Source organism: Pinus tabuliformis, chromosome X (assembly GCF_031772625.1).
Source record: "Pinus tabuliformis cultivar Carrire ecotype Pingquan chromosome X, CPIR1, whole genome shotgun sequence".
NCBI classification, from domain to species: Eukaryota; Viridiplantae; Streptophyta; class Pinopsida; order Pinales; family Pinaceae; genus Pinus; species Pinus tabuliformis.
In genome coordinates, this window is record NC_142308.1 from 523,025,246 (window position 1) to 523,041,291 (window position 16,046).

The following is a 16,046-nucleotide window of genomic DNA, read 5'->3' on the forward strand; positions in this document are numbered from 1 at the left end:
GGATGTTCTGATATTGGATTTTGGAGGATGGGTGAGTGAAAGAGGATGCATGAATGGATAGGGAGGTAGGGTAGGGGTCTGAGATGACCCAGTGAGTGATGGATGAAGTGATGAGAGGGTGTGGAGAGCAATTTGTCTTAAGGAAGGCTAAGGAAATGGAAGAGCAAGAAGGTAGGGTTACGTGGACAGAAGAGGAGTTGTGAGACGAAGAAGCTGACTAGGAGATGGAGCAGCTGGCTTGGACGAAGCTTAGGTGGATGAGAGAAAGATGGATAAGCCCTGCACAGTGTGCACTTAACTGAATCAACCAAATCCTGCATACAACCGAAATCTTAGCTAATCTATCCAAATTGTCAATGAAACAAATGAACAGTAGCTTTATTTCCAAAGAGAACCATGTACAACACTTAATCAAAGGAACATCTAAAAAGGTATAAACGCATGACTAACTTCTACAAATGAAAAACATTACACCAATGATTGCATGGTCAAGCAAACTAGTGTTTTTGTTGAGCAGCACTGGCTCCACAATTCCAGCCCCTGATCCAATAAGGGAGAGGTGAAACTGAGAGTGCAGGCAACCCTTTTATGGAGCTTTTATCAATATTTATCTTATCAATCTGTTCTATACATCTGAAGTAATTATATTCATCAACAGTATCCTACTTAACCAACACAACTAAATCTTAGCTCAACAAACTTCCTTCAGATGCATAAAAGGAAAATCACAGTGCTGAAAGGAAAGATAACGATACAAATAAGGAGGCCCTAGGCTCTCAGGTTGGGCCCAACCCCGAGAGCTATGGCTCCTATAAGAAAACTCAGAGCTGATATCAAATCTGACTGCTTCCCATTATCAAAAAATAATCATAAGTCAAGAGTTATGCCAATAATGGCTACAAAAGAACAAAACAGAGCTAGCAGCACGTAGTGCAGAATATGCAAGAGTTTTTCCAAAAGTCCCTTTCGAAGGCTGAAGCCTTAACATTTATACACTACGAGGCCCTAGCTGGCCTCCTAAATCTATGGGACTTGGCTGCCCAAACTGTGAGTGAACAGCTCATTCCAAGAAATCTGCTTGGCTGCCTTCTATATCCAGTTTTGGTGGCCTTTGGAGCTCGGAGTTGGGGGTGAAGATCCCGAGGGAGGCTATTTAATGCTATAGACAACCCCCTACGAATCCTCAACCCAAGCTTGGTTGTCTCCTAGCCCATGTCTGCTCGGTTTTGCTTCAACATGTGTCAAAAAATCCTGAAATGAGCATGTGTTAGCCACCTAGGAATAGTGACTACCCTTATTCGTACAAATGACATAAACATACTAAAAAATAATGCATAAGTTATGAAAAATGAAGGATTGAGCAAGGGTAGTTAGGCCAAATGAGCCCAAAATGTTACCAAATTTGGGGCTCATCATCACCCCCCCGCTAAAATGATTGCTCATCCTTGAGCAACTAATCCAGCTCCTCGTCCTTCATTGCTTTAACCGCCACTCTCACATCCCAGGCTTCTGAAGTAGTATCCTCCTCATTGTCATGGAACCCGGCCTTCTTTTCCACCTCTTCCCATTGCTTATGTTCTTCTTTTTCTGTGCTTCCTTCTACCAATCCCAAAAGCAAAGGTGGGCTTAGCTTGAGGCCGATCCAGCTGGCCTGGAGGTTTTGCATGGACTTCTTGTAGAGAGGTACCCGTACTAGGCCCTCCCTCATTCTAGTTGGAGTGTGATACTCCCTGATTTTGAGGCTGTGGGACAATGTGTTCCACCTCCGGGTGCAAGCATGAACACAATTGTCCCCTAGTAGTCGCTCCATATCCTCGAAATGTGCTATAGCCTGAGCCTGCTGATCCATATATTTTAGTAAAGCCTACGGGTTGGTTGTTAGGTGTTGGTGGGCGGATATCAATGCAGTGGGGTCCCCTGGCTCTGCTCTGATTAACAGTGGTTCATGTAACTCCCGGTTCATAACATCTTTGACCTCTGTCGCTCTCTTTTCTTCATGGTTTAACCATGAGGTAAATGCCATTAGCTGCATATCTCCCACAACTGTGTTGGGATCCCATGAAGTTACATTAGGAAGGGCCAAATTATGGAGGTAGAACTCTGATAGCTTGGCCTTGTCCTCTGAGGAGCTACTGTTGCATAAATCTATGAACTGCTGGGGGTTTTGGATCTGGGAGATACCCCTCTGTGCTAATGCATTAATCTGGAATTGCAGCCACTGGTCTCGTAGGTATAGGCCATAAGATTTGGCCGGCTGCCTACATTGTAGAGCATCCATAGCCCAACTGGCCATGCAGGCCAGTTGTGCCTCTTTTTCTTGCAACTGCTGTTTGAGAGCTTGTATCTCTATGTCTGCTTGTAGTTCCCTTTCCTGTAGATGTTGGTTTAGTTCCTCAAGACCAGCTTGCATTCCTTCTTTTCCTTGAGGTTCTGCTGTAGTGTCCCCTGAGGCTGTGCCCCTTTCTTTCCTCTGTTCCTGTAGCTGCAGTTTGAGCTTCTCATTCTCTTCCTGTAGAAATACTCGCTGGCAGTTTCCCACGTGCTTGGCCATAGCTAATTCCCTTCTTGCCTCCTTGAGTTGTTCCTCCAAGGGGCCTATATCTGCTACTCCTTTAGACTTAGCTATCCTCATCCACGTGTGGGTCCGTACTCTTTCTTCTTCCAATGCAAAGAAGAGTGATACTGTGAACTTTTGTGGGATAATTTTCCCGGCCTCCAAAAAGTTATAATAAGAGCTCAAGCTGGGCTGGGGGTTAGGCTCCATGATGTGTTCTACCTCTGCTTCCCTTTGTGGTGAGGTGGTTGCCTCCCCCTCCACTCTTTCAGTCTCCTTGAGCTTGGCTAAAGTTTCCTGTAGAACTGCTTCAGCATCCTGTAGAGGGGTTTTTGACGCTGACCTTTCCATTCTCTCCCTCCAGGTAGTTGTCTTGGGGCTCCCCCGCTCATAAGTGACTGATACTTTGGAGGGGGACTTCTCCCTTGGCGAGGTAGGGGTGTCTTCGACGGTAATTGGGTCTTTAGATGGAGGTTGGGGCCTGCCAGTTTTAATTCTCACACTTCTCCTCGCTTTGAAATACAGAGGAATCTCCCTTTTGCGTTTCTCCTTTGGCTTGGGGGAGGTACTTAGGGTGGCTAGCACAGCTACTGCCTCCCGAGCAAGAATTTCGGCCGTCTTCTCCTTCTGTGTTCTTTTCTCAGGACTTCCTGTAGAAAGCCCTGTAGTGGCTGATTTCTGGCTTCCTGTAGAAGCCGTTTTCAATTTTCCTATAGAAACAGATGGCACCGTTTTAGCCTGCTTGGCTGAGGGTGCTTTTTCTTTCAATTTTGTTGAGGCTGCCTTAGAGGTGCTCTCACTGACATGGACCTTTTCAGTCCTTTCCATTCTTCTCTGTAGCCATTTCTCCCTGGGGGTTAATGTGGTTTTGTCACCCTCTGTTTTGGCAGCTTGTTTTTCCTCTTGTTTTCCCTTGGGCTCTTTCTTTTCCTCTTGTTTTCCCTTGTGATCTTTCTTTGGTGCTTTCGCCATGTTTTCTCGGCCTTTCTCTTTCTTTCCTGTTTGAATTGGTTCCTTCTCCTCGCTGCTGGAGGAGGTGAGCTCCTCAGCCAGTACTCGGATGTCATCATCCTTAGTCAAACTTCAGAAGGTTTCCCAGGAGAGAGGGACGGTATACGTGTGAAGTGCATCTTCCACGAGGAGCTTAATGAGCCCATGATGGGCTATCTGATCTGGCGTCCCCTCTTTCAACTTAGTGGCACACTCGGTCATGGACTGCAGGAGGAAGTAAGGGATGCTCAACTTTTTCTCTGAGGGTAGGTCCATTTGGTGTCTAAGTTCTGTGAGCAGCCGAAAATGGTATCCATACACGATGCTGAATCGCCCCTCGCACGTGATATACTTCATAATTTGGAGGCTGACCTCACTCCAGAACGGCTGTAGGCTGGTTCTTCGCACTCCATTCTTGTCTTCTGAGAATTGCTCCTCCGGCAAAAAGAATTCCTTCTTAGCCTTCTGGCCTAGTTTTCTCTCCTCCTTATCCCAAGGTACCCCCATCGGTAGATCAGTGACCCTGCTAATGAACTGTGGGGTAAGTCTGAGGGTCAAACCTCTGAAGTTGACAACAGCCAACGTTTTGGACTTTGGTTGCAAGGATCGCAAGAATTCCTCTGCAACCTCATCATCGTGACCTTGAAGCTTGTCACAGAATGACATCCACCGTGCACGAGAAAACAGGTCTACCACCTCAGGGGTTTCCCGTAGTTTCTTTGAGTCTGTAGGCTCTTTCCTGATGAACCCACCCGGCATGGTAAAAGCTTGTTGTGGTGGCCTGAGCTGGCTGGCGCGTATAAAAAGATGGACCTTTGGGATTTCCTCAGACAGAGCGCAGAGTTACGCCTTTATCATGCACACAGTTTATAAATTTACGACTGTCTACAGGTGAGCCTTGACAGTGGCTCAATTATGAACCAAACCCTGTAGAAAATCCCGCATATACACTACGATGACAATTCTCATGCAGAAATAAGAAGACACTTGCAAATTCATGCACAGACTGAAATTTATGGTTTTCTACCCCTTTGATACGTCGACTTCACCACCTTTCGAACCAATTGCATGGGAGGACTATGTTCAGGCTTACCTCGTTCCAGACTTGCCACCTTTGACGTGAACAGTTTGATTTCTCCGTAACGTTGAGCTTCCTGTAGGAGTCATGCACGGGTTCTGGGGAGCGCTTCAGCGGTTCTGGGCCTTCTGTGCAACAACAGGACGTTGAGCAGGCCGAGAACTTGGAGTATCAACCTTCAGGAAATTGCGGATGTGTACTTGGCTGCAAAGCGGTTGGAATAAATGAGTGTAGTGCGCCATATGCGATCTAGCCGGTAGATTTGAATCTCTACGGAACTCATGGCGCAGGGGTGAGTTATCCCCGTCGGCTCGTTGGCCGACGTCACCTGTGATCATTCTACTAAATGTCTGCCTGACCGCCGAATCATTCCCTGCATATCTACCGCCGCCACTCCTATTAGATCGCCGCTTCTCTCCGACTGGACTCTTCCCACGTGTCCACTTCCTGCCTTGTCGACACACCCAAAGCTTTTCGGATCGAACAAGGCCGTCGAGCTGGTTGTGGTTGCCAGTTGAATGGCGACCCGACTTGCTCAACCCATTCATTTTCATATTTACACACATTTTAAAGCATTATTCATGTAATTTGATGAAACAGGGTGAGGCACTTACCTGTGCGGTTGTGACGTTATTTTTATCATGCTTCAGGACGAGGGTGACGGATCCGCTTGCTGCTGCTTCGTGCACGGGCACGGGAGCTCCGTTTCGCTCACTACTGCTGGTTACGGGACAGATTGCTTGGCTGTGGATGGTGCATGCGCTGGCTCACAAGTTTTAGGTATCTTCATGACATGCGCTCTAGCCGGATCAACTACTACAGGATTTATGTAGGACATCCTGTAGCCATTTCTCCTCCTCAGGTGCATGTTGAACGGTGGAGTCACGTTCACGGTTGCAGGGTCTTCGGATTGCCTTGACAGGTAGCACAGTGGCCTTTGCATGCTTTGTTTTCATTTGAAAATGATTTCTTCTGAGAGTCCAACGTTCTGGTTTGACTGTGCAGGTATTTCAATCGTATGGCAGCAATGGTGGTGGAAGGAGGCGACAGCAGTGGGTGATGGAGAAAAACATTGGTTACATGCCTCCTTATTGAACTTCGGGCTTCAAATTTTTCTACACAGTCGGTCCTGGCCTGTCCCAAGATTCTACAGGAAGTTTCCTGTAGAAATACAGAACTTCCTGTAGAAAGTCCTGTAGCTTCCTGTAGGAGGCTAAACTATGACCAGACCGTGCCCAAACCTTGGAAGAGATGAGTGTTTCTGGAGGAAGTGCTGGTGAGGTCACCTGGTAGCATGGTGGGGACCCTTATCCTTGAGTTGAGAGGCCTCCTTTTCTGCATGGAATACCTGCAACCTGCATTAATTTCCAAAGCTTGAGCTTGTTTTTCTGTTTCTGCCTCTTTCTTCTTTTCCTTGGTTTTTTCTCTTTTTTTTTTTTTTTTTTTTTTTTTTTTTTTTTTTTTGAGGAGACAGCAGGGGTGCCTCAATGAGGTTTTCACCCCTACTATCTGCCTTGGGCGCCTCAGAGAGGTTTTCACCCAAGGGTCTTTTTTTGTTTTTATTCCAATTTTTTTAGAGAGACAGCAGGGGCGCCTCAATGAGGTTTTCACCCCTATCGTCTGCCTTGGGAGCCTCAGAAAGGTTTTCACCTAAGGATCTTTTTATTATGATTTTTTTTTTTTTTTTTTTGAATGCTTAGGGTATGCCCACAATAGAGGCAGAACCCTTCTCTATGACCAGCAATGATTTTTCCATAGTTTTGATGAACTCTTGCCTCGAAAGAGGTTTCCTATAGATCTTTAGTCGATGCCCATTGACGAGCATGGGGATGGCTTCCTCATCGATGGTCCGGATAAGAATAGACCCATTATCATTATCATTACACTTCTCCACTGCATATGGCCCTAACCATCTTGTCCTCATCTTCCCCTTGAAATCCTTGTGTCTGGAATCATACAACAGTGCCCAATCTCCCAGTTGGAATTGCTTGTCATTGAGGTGCCGGTCATGCCATATCTTCCTCTGAAGTTGAACCACTCCTAAGTGGAGAAGGGCCTGCATTCTGTGTTCATCTAGCCCATTCAGCTGCAATAACCTTTCTTGTTGTGCGTGGCTGAGATCTAGGTCCAGCTGAGCTGCCATCCTCAATGTGTTGTACTCGAACTCAATTGACAGCAAAGCTCTCTTCCCATAGACCAGTTCATAAGGTGTGAAACCGGTTGTGGTCTTCCAAGTGGTGTTGTAAGCCCAGGTGGCCTCAACCAGGCGATCTGCCCAATCCTTTCTGCTGCTGCTCACCACCTTAGTCAAAATCCCTTCTAATGCTCTATTGGTGACTTCCACCTGCCCATTTGCTTGAGGATGATAGGGGGTGGAAGTCCTATGCTTGATCTTGTGATGAGCAAGCAAATCTTCAATTAAGTTGGAGGTGAACTGGCTTCCTTGATCGGTGACTAGCTCTCTTGGGTAGCAAAATTTGTAGAAGATGTTTTCTCTTAAAAACTCAACCACCTTTTCTTCTGTCGCTGCTTTGATTGCCTTGGTTTCTACCCACTTTGTCAGATAGTCTGTGCACACAATGATGTAAGACCTTTGCCTTGAAGGAGGATTGATAGGGCCCACAAAATCCATGCCCCACTTCTCGAATGGTTCGACAGTCACTTGAGGTTGGAGAGGCATTTCGTCCCTTGGGGTTGGCTTCCCCATCCTTTGGCATCGGTCACTTTGGCTGATATATCTCTTGACATCTTGATGAAGCGTGGGCCAATAGTAGCCTGCCTGTAAAACTTTGAAGGCAGTCCTCTTGGCTGCAAAGTGTCCTCCACAAGGCCCGTCATGACAGGTTAGGAGGATGTCAAAGACTTCCTCCTCCCTTACACAACGCCTTAAGATCTGATCGGGGCCAAGTTTGAACAGGTTGCCCCCGATCCAAGTGAACGAGGCACTCTTCCTTACAATTCTGCTTTTCTCTTTGGAAGATAGATGCGGAGGGAACTGTGTTGAGACTAGATAGTTTGCTATATCAGCAAACCATGGGGAGAGTACTGAGATAGCAAACAGATGTTCATCTGGCATCTGGTCGTCCACTATTCCATCTTCACCTGCAAGTAAATCCAATCTAAACAAGAAGTCAGCAACAACATTTTCTTTACCTGGTTTGTCAACGATAGTCAAATCAAATTGCTGCAACAGAAGTAACCATCTAATAATACGAACATTCACATCTGGTTTATTCATTAAATATCTAATTGCAGCATGATCAATATGTACAAATGTTTGATAGCCAGTGATGTAGTGTTGGAACTTGTTCAGGGCATGGACCACAGCCAGGAACTCTTTCTCAATTAAAGTATAGTTCAGTTCTGCCTTGGATAAGTTTTTGCTGACAAAGTATATGGCATATGGGAGTTTTTGTTCAACCTGTCCTAAGGCTGCCCCTATGGCTTTCTTCGAGGCATCAGTGTGGATGTGGAAAGGTAGGGCCCAGTTTGGACCTCTTAATATCGGGGTGGACACCAACTTATCCTTTAATTCATTCAGAGCCCTTTGACAGTCGTTCGTCCATTTGGACTCAACATCTTTTGCTAAGAGGCCAAACAGTGGCGAGGCTAGCTTACTGAAATCTTTAATAAACCTTCTATAATATCCTGCTAAGCCTAGGAAACTCTGAACATCTCTTACTTTCTGAGGAGGTGGAAGCTTTTTTATGAGAGCAATTTTATCAGGATCCACCTGCAATCCCTGGCGAGAAATGGTATGTCTTAGCACGGTCCCTTCAGTCATCAAGAATTCACATTTTTCCGGACTAAGGGACAGGTTCATCTCAATGCACGTGGTTAGGACTTTTCCCAGATTGGACAATGCTTCTTTGAAGTTGGACCCATAGGGAGTGAAGTCATCCATATAGATTTCCACTGAATCATGGACCAGCTCAGAAAAGATGCTCAATACTGCTCTTTGGAAAGTGGCAGGAGCATTGCATAGCCCAAAGGGAAGGACTCGGTAAGCAAAGGTACCCCAAGGACAAGTGAAGGTGGTCTTATCTTGGTCTTCCGGGCTGATTTGGATCTGGTTATACCCGCTGAACCCATCTAGGAAAGAGAAAAACTTCTTCCCTGCTAGTCCATCCAACACTTGATCTATGAAAGGCAGAGGAAAGTGGTCTTTCTTGGTGGCTTTGTGCAGTTCTCGGTAGTCCACACAGATTCTCCACTTTCCATTTTTCTTGGGTACCAACTGTTATAGACATTTTTGTGCCCTACAACCTCAAGCATGAAATGTCCATAAACCAAGGGCTCCTAAGTCCCTAAAAGTGTTGTTCTAACCCCTAAAGGAACAAGGTCAACAGATTACAACTTCTCCCAGAAGTTCTCCATGAAAAACTACTCAGAATTGGTCAAAACAGGATCATTGCAGCTGCTCCACTGGCTAGGTGCATTGCATCTCACCCAAATGCACTGTGAGGGTGCGTTGCATTTCAAAAGTCCCTTCTGTGGGGTGCCCCCATCTCTTTGTCAGGTTCGGCCCGAGGAGGCCACTCTGTGAGAGATTATGTTCGCCGGTACTGCAGAGAAGGATCTCAGCCGAGTAAAGACGGCAAGATCATCATTCGTGATGTCACTGACAGGTCCCTCAGGACTATTCTGTTTACTTTTGGTAGGATGGCCGGTGGTGCGGCTCTTCATGTAGCCAACCAATCTTATATGCAGCATGCCTTGGAATGCCTCCAACCGAAGGTGTTTAACTGGTGCGACGCAGTACTTCTTGTAATGAAAGAACAATTGACCAAGATAAAGAGCTGGAGGTTGAAGAAATTTGGGTATGGTTCTATTTTGATCGCCTTTGCCTTGGAGAAGATACCACTGATGCAGCCGCAGTATATTGCACTCGATTTACCTTCTCCTACTGAACCACGTATGCAGAGATTGGTTGACCATATGTCTAGGCATGTTGGCCAGTCTCAAATTTCATTTTCTGATACCTTCTTCAGGTGGTTTGATCGTCAGGATATGGTTTATTCCGAGTATCCATACGCTGGCATGGACTTCCGGGGTGATCCAGATTTAGTACTGCCAGATGGCGAACAGTGGGGCGCCATTGGTAAAATCTTTGACCATATCCCTGTTTATCGTTTTTTGTTTATAATGTCCTTGTGCTTTATTCTATCAAGACTTTAATCAAACTCATGTGTACATGCAGATGTTGGTCCTGTTCGTCCAGTAGTTCGCCTGAGAGTACCAGCTGCTGCCCCAACAGGAGAGGCCGTCGGAAGGGCTATTCTTCATGACCTCGATGTGGCTGAGACTCTCACAGCATTGCAAGAGCAGGTTGAGGGCCTCACTCTTGGTATTCCAGATGTGAGGACTGACAAGCTACCTTTGCGGTTACAGCGGCATACTACTGGTGTGCCAAGACGATGGACTCGTCTCTTACGCATGATCGCACAAGCTGTGACTTGCTATCACGAGCATCATTAGACTAGGGTGCCCCCTAGCATTTTGAGTTTTTGGGTCATTTGACCGATTTTTTCTTGGTTACAGAACATTATGTGTAAACCATAAACAGTTATATATATTTTTGATTTTCGGAGTTTTACTTTGGTTAAGTTACATGATCCAAATGCAAACATTGATGATATGTTTCTTTTTATAAATGTTGCAAATGTCTATCTAACACATAATTTGCTAGTGAGTCAGTTAATGTGTTTAAGTTTCTGGAAATGTGTTGATATTGAATAACATCAAATTGTCTTTCCAAAATCTTAACCCTTAGGAACATGCGATAAATAGCTAGGTTTCGGACGGAATATATACCATTGAGTTGTAGTATTACGAGTTGTGAGTCTAGCCTGACAATTAGTCGGCGTATACCATGTGTGATGGCATCAGAGAGAAGTTCTATCAACGCGCTATATTCAGCGATGTTATTTGTTGATCGACCAATACATACCCCTCTGAAACTTACTAACTCGCCGCTTGGATCAAAAATAGCCCAGGTTGCGGAGGATAGGTTCCGCGAACTACGACTCGCTCCGTCGGCATATCCAACACATGACTCCAATAGGTTTGACATCTACAATAAATGTAAAAAGTGGATTACTTGACCAAAATAAACACTTTAGCGAAAACAAAAACATAACAAAAGCATACAGGTTACCATTACGCATAGTAACGCTTGAGGTACAACCCATTACGAGGTTGTGCCAGTGGAATTCCGTCATAATCCATTAACTCGTAGGCTCCTTTTGCTAACACTCATTTAACAATATAGGGGCCCATCCATAAAGACTTAAATTTACCTGCTCCCAATTTATCGGATTCTTGGTCGTAAAGCAAGACCAAGTCACCTTCTGAGAAGACACGGGGTTTGACATTTTTATCGAACTATGCCTTGACTCATTTCTTATGGGCTTCGTTAGCCAAAGCGACATCACGACGGGTTTCATCCAATTGGATTAATTCCAAGAAACGAGCTTCTTCTTCTGAAGTTCCAGGGAGGATATCAATTGCGAGTTTGAGAGACGAGATTTCACACTGGATTGGTAAGACTACTTCCAGGCCATATACCAGTTGGAAAGGTGTAAACCCAGTTGCATTCCTTACCGATGTTCGGTAAGCCCACAAAGCTGAGTACAGGATTAGGTGCCATTTTCTCTTGTGAACTCCAATCATCCTTTGCAGCATGTGCTTTAGGACTTTGTTGATTGCTTCAACTTGTCCGTTGGCTTGCGGATAATATGGAGTGGAGCTGTCGTGAGACAACCCTAGTTTGGCAGCTAATTCGACCATCATGTGATTGCGAAAATGCGATCCATGATCTGTGACTATAGCCTGTGGTACGCCGAATCTGGCGACTACATGATTGAAAAAGAAGAGGGCAGCTGTTTCACCAATATTATCTAATGTAGGCATCGCCTCGGCCCATTTGGTAAAATAGTCAACTGCAAATATGATATACCCATGCCCCCCGATCGAGGTGGGGTTACATGTCATGAAATCGATGCCCCATTTGGCGAATGGCCCAACAGCAACTATTGGCTGCAGAGGTGCGGGTGGTCTTCTGGTTTTGCTATTGAAAATTTGACAAGCATGGCAACTTCTGACTGCGGTTATGCAATCTTTGAACATTGTTGGCCAGAAGTATCCTGCTCGTAAGATTTTTTGCACTGTAGCATATCCAGACTGATGCCCCCCACACGCGCCTGAATGACAATCATTCAGGACTTTTTCGGCCTCCTCATGGGTGAGGCACCTTCTCAGAACTGTATCGATACCACGACGATAAAGCGTGTCACCGATGATAAAGCGTGGTATCGAATACGTTTTTGTTCGGAGTGGGAGGTGTTTGGCCTGTATTTTTGGGTTTGGAGATAAATGATTATATCTCCATACCATTCATTGCTTGCAGATATCAGAAACAAATTTTCGTCCACGATTGTTTCTTCGGATGTGTCATCGTTGGACGACGATGGGAGATCGCACAATAATTCTGCGAAAACTAGAGCTTTCTTCGACTTGGATTTTACAAATTCCAGATCAAACTCTTGTAGGATTGCTATCCATTTTGAATATTTTCCCCCCAGCAACTGTCGCGACAATATATAAGTCATGGGGTTGCAATCTGACAGAATGGTAGTTTTCCGAAAGAGGACATAGTGTCGAAATCTCTGTATCGCTTGAACAGCTGCGAGTGCTAGCTTTTCAACGTAAGAATATTTGCTTTCTGTATCATTTAAGTTTTTACTTAAATAATATATGGGATGTTCTATTCCATCGACTTCTTGAACTAAAACCATTGCGATGGTCGTATCCGCTGTAGCCAGATACAGGTTAAAATCTTTTTGATAATCAGGAGCGTACATTAATGATGCTTTCATTAGTGATTCTTTTAAAGCATCAATGGAAGCTTGCGCAACCTGATCCCAAACAAAGGGTACTTCCTTTTTCAAAAGACGTGTATAACCTTTAGCAAGTTCGGCGTAATTTGGAATGAACCTCCTCAGAAAGTTCGTTTTCCCCTGGAGTTTCTGAATTTGAAGCAAATTCGAAGGTGGAGGCAAATTTATGATTGCCTGGACCTTACATGGGTCGAGACGAATCCCATCCTTCAAGACTACAAAGCCAAGTAAACGACCAGAACTGACGCAAAATACACATTTGTGTGGATTGAGTCATGTCTTGTAGTGTCGGCAACGTAGAAATATCGCTCTTAAATGCTGCGGATGATCAGTCTGCTTTCGCGAATGAGCCGGAAGATCGTCGAGGTATGGTTGAACGATGTTCTTGATGTCATGGAAGGCATAATTCATTGCCCTCTGAAACGTCGCCCCTGCGTTCTTTAAACCAAAGGGTAATTTTCGATATGCGAACGTGCCCCACGGACAAATAAATGAAGTCTTTGACTGGTCCTGTGGGCTGATATTTATTTGATTATACCCGGAGAATCCATCCATGAATGAAAAGATTTCGCATCCAGCGCATTCATCAATTATCTGGTCAATGAAGGGTGTAGGGTAGTTGTCTTTTGGACAAGCCTAATTTACATCCCTATAATCGACGCACACTCTGATTGTTCCTTGTTTTTTCATAACAGGGACAATATTTGATACCCAATCAGTTAGAGCAACCGGGTAGATGAAACCAGCATGGAGAAGTTTTTCAACTTCTGCCTTAATGGCAGCGGCTTTCTTGGGGTGCACCTGCCTTAGCCGTTGTCATACTGGTTTGACATCTGGATACATCTTAATTTCGTGTTCAACGATACTCGAGTCAATGCCTGGCATTTCACTATATGACCAAGCAAAGACATCTCTGAATTCGCGAAAAAGAGCGTTATATATTTCCAGCTCTGAAGGAGAACAACATTTGCCAACATAAATATTCTCTACAACATCTGTTTTGGTCGAGATATTTATGGCGATAGTCTCTTCAATGTTGGACAAGTTTTGCTCGGAATCCACCGTGTTTACAGTGTTTGATAGGAAATCAAAGACTGAAGGATGATAAAGGTCATCTTTAGTATCTTCTCCACAATCCGGAAGAAGGGAATGATGGTGGGAATCATTCCATGGTGCTCCTTCAATTACCATTGATTGGATAATTCCTTCGTCGGTGACATGCACTCACGACCAAGGATCTGAAGGGGTACCATATTCTTTAGACCTATCTATCCAAACGCTTGATGAGCGTTGATTTGGGTTTGCCTCCCATGCTAGGAACATTGATTGCTACAATACTTCCATTGGGCTTGGGGGCAAAACCATTGCATGATCTATGTCGATATCGTTTTCTGAGATCTTTTTAGAAGATATCATATTGCAGGTTCCTATCGACGCCACTTCCGCCAAGTTGATTGGAGGTGGAAAGGCGAAAGTTCCCATTAGTATAGGATCTTTTAGTACGCCTACTCCGATATTCTGAAGCGAATGGGGGCTTCCATGGATCATGGGAATGCTTCCTGTAACTTGAGAAACGTTGGGGAGATAATTAGTTTGTTTGTTTATCATTCTTTGTTGTCTATTTCATAAACTTACAAGTAGCATTCGAACTGCATTTGCCATAACAAATGCAAAGTAGACAACTGCTACTTCAATCCATCTACTGGATCTGTTTATGATTTAAACAACTGATTCACAAACTATCTGATTGCCCTTGTGATAGCTCTTAGATCCTCCTTAGATCTACCCCTGATTGTTGCATTACTGATTGCTTTTTACTCGGCCAAAAACCAAGAACTGAACTGCAAACTATGACCCGGAGACTGAACAGAGTCTCGTTTCTGGCCCAGCGCAGGTACTGTTTAGAGATTCTGAAATTCAGCGCACTTCCCGAGTGGACAACCTTACCTGAATTGGGAAAATTCCAAACCTTACCTAGAATCAGTTGCTACCCGTTTTATCACTCGTTCCTCAAAAGACGAGTCTCCTTTAAGCTCTTTTCAACTGACTCATAAAATATGAAAAGATTGTCGAGCCATTGGCCTCTCCAGCTCGTTAAAGGGACAGGAAGTGCTATCCCTCCTCTAGATTTTAATCTTTTTGGACTTGAGGGATTATTACACAAAAAGATCGAGCACTTGTTTTGTTCGGCTCGTTAAAAGTATCGAAAATCCATCCCTTCTGTATTGTTTTATACTTTTTCGGACTTAAGGGATTAGATGACGAAAAAGGAATTTTGGAGTTACCTTTACGTTCCTTTTCAGACTCTCTAAAATTGAAAAGGACCGAGTTATCTTTGTCGTTAAACTCGTTAAAAAGATTAATAGCGACAAACTTGTCTATAGACGAGAACGAGTTTCACTATCGCTAGGCTCATTAAAACATAGCGATGGGTTTGCCCGAAGGGAAAATTATAGAAAAAACATATGTTATCCTCCTCAAGCTTGACAAAAATAAAGAGGTACTGGTCAGCAATGACTGGGGAAAAATTGGGAAGAAAACTCAAAGAAACTTTGTTGGTAGCAAGTCGCTCTTGAACATGACACTTCCGCTCCGTGTCCGAGTCGGGTTAGGTTGTTTCATTCACCGGTCACATCACCATGGTCACGCCATACCATCCACATTTGGGGTTAATGCTACCAATCCATCACATCAGTGTCGCCGATATGTTCAAGAGAAGTCATTCAGAGAATTCACCTGTGTCTCACCCACTACCATACATTATACTCCATTCTTTCATGACTGCCACCCTGAACCTTATATCACCAGATCGTTTTCACCTCCATTAAAATCATTTACTCCGTTCCATGTCATTGATGTGGGATTCATTAAGGCCCTCCTGTGATGGATCACTTCTTGTCGACAACAGCTCATTATCCAAGAAGTTGATCTAGGAACACCCCATTCAGTACTTTGAAGCTTGCATGCCTCAATGGCAAGTTTCTCACTTCCGGCGACAGGTTTACATCAATGGCCTTCGACCGAAAGATTTTGCGTGGCGTTCGACGCCAAGTCCTTTATTCACACCACGTGAATTGTACTGCAATACCTTGAGGGTCATTATCATTATCGGTGATTCCTCTCGCGCTTGTTAACAGTTTACATCATTGACTGGTAATCAAGCGATGTCTTTCCATGTTCGACTTCAGAACATTTCTCGCATGGATCGACTTGTACTTCGAGTGAAAATCAGACGAGATTGAAGACCCCGGATCTAGTTTCATCCATCCGGGCTACGATATATATTCAGGGAAATAAAGACATTAAATGTACATCATTGCAGCACAGATAATCATCCTACCAAAAGGATGATGGCTCTACCAGAATCATCAGTCTACACTCAGACGATTGTCTGTCCTATGTACATTAAAATGAATTTATAAAGCTGAGCATGGGAATGCCCGCCTCAGCTAGATCATGAAAATATTATGAAGATAATGTATTGTATTGTATCTTATTACAGGTCTCCTCCCAGCATTGAAAGAAC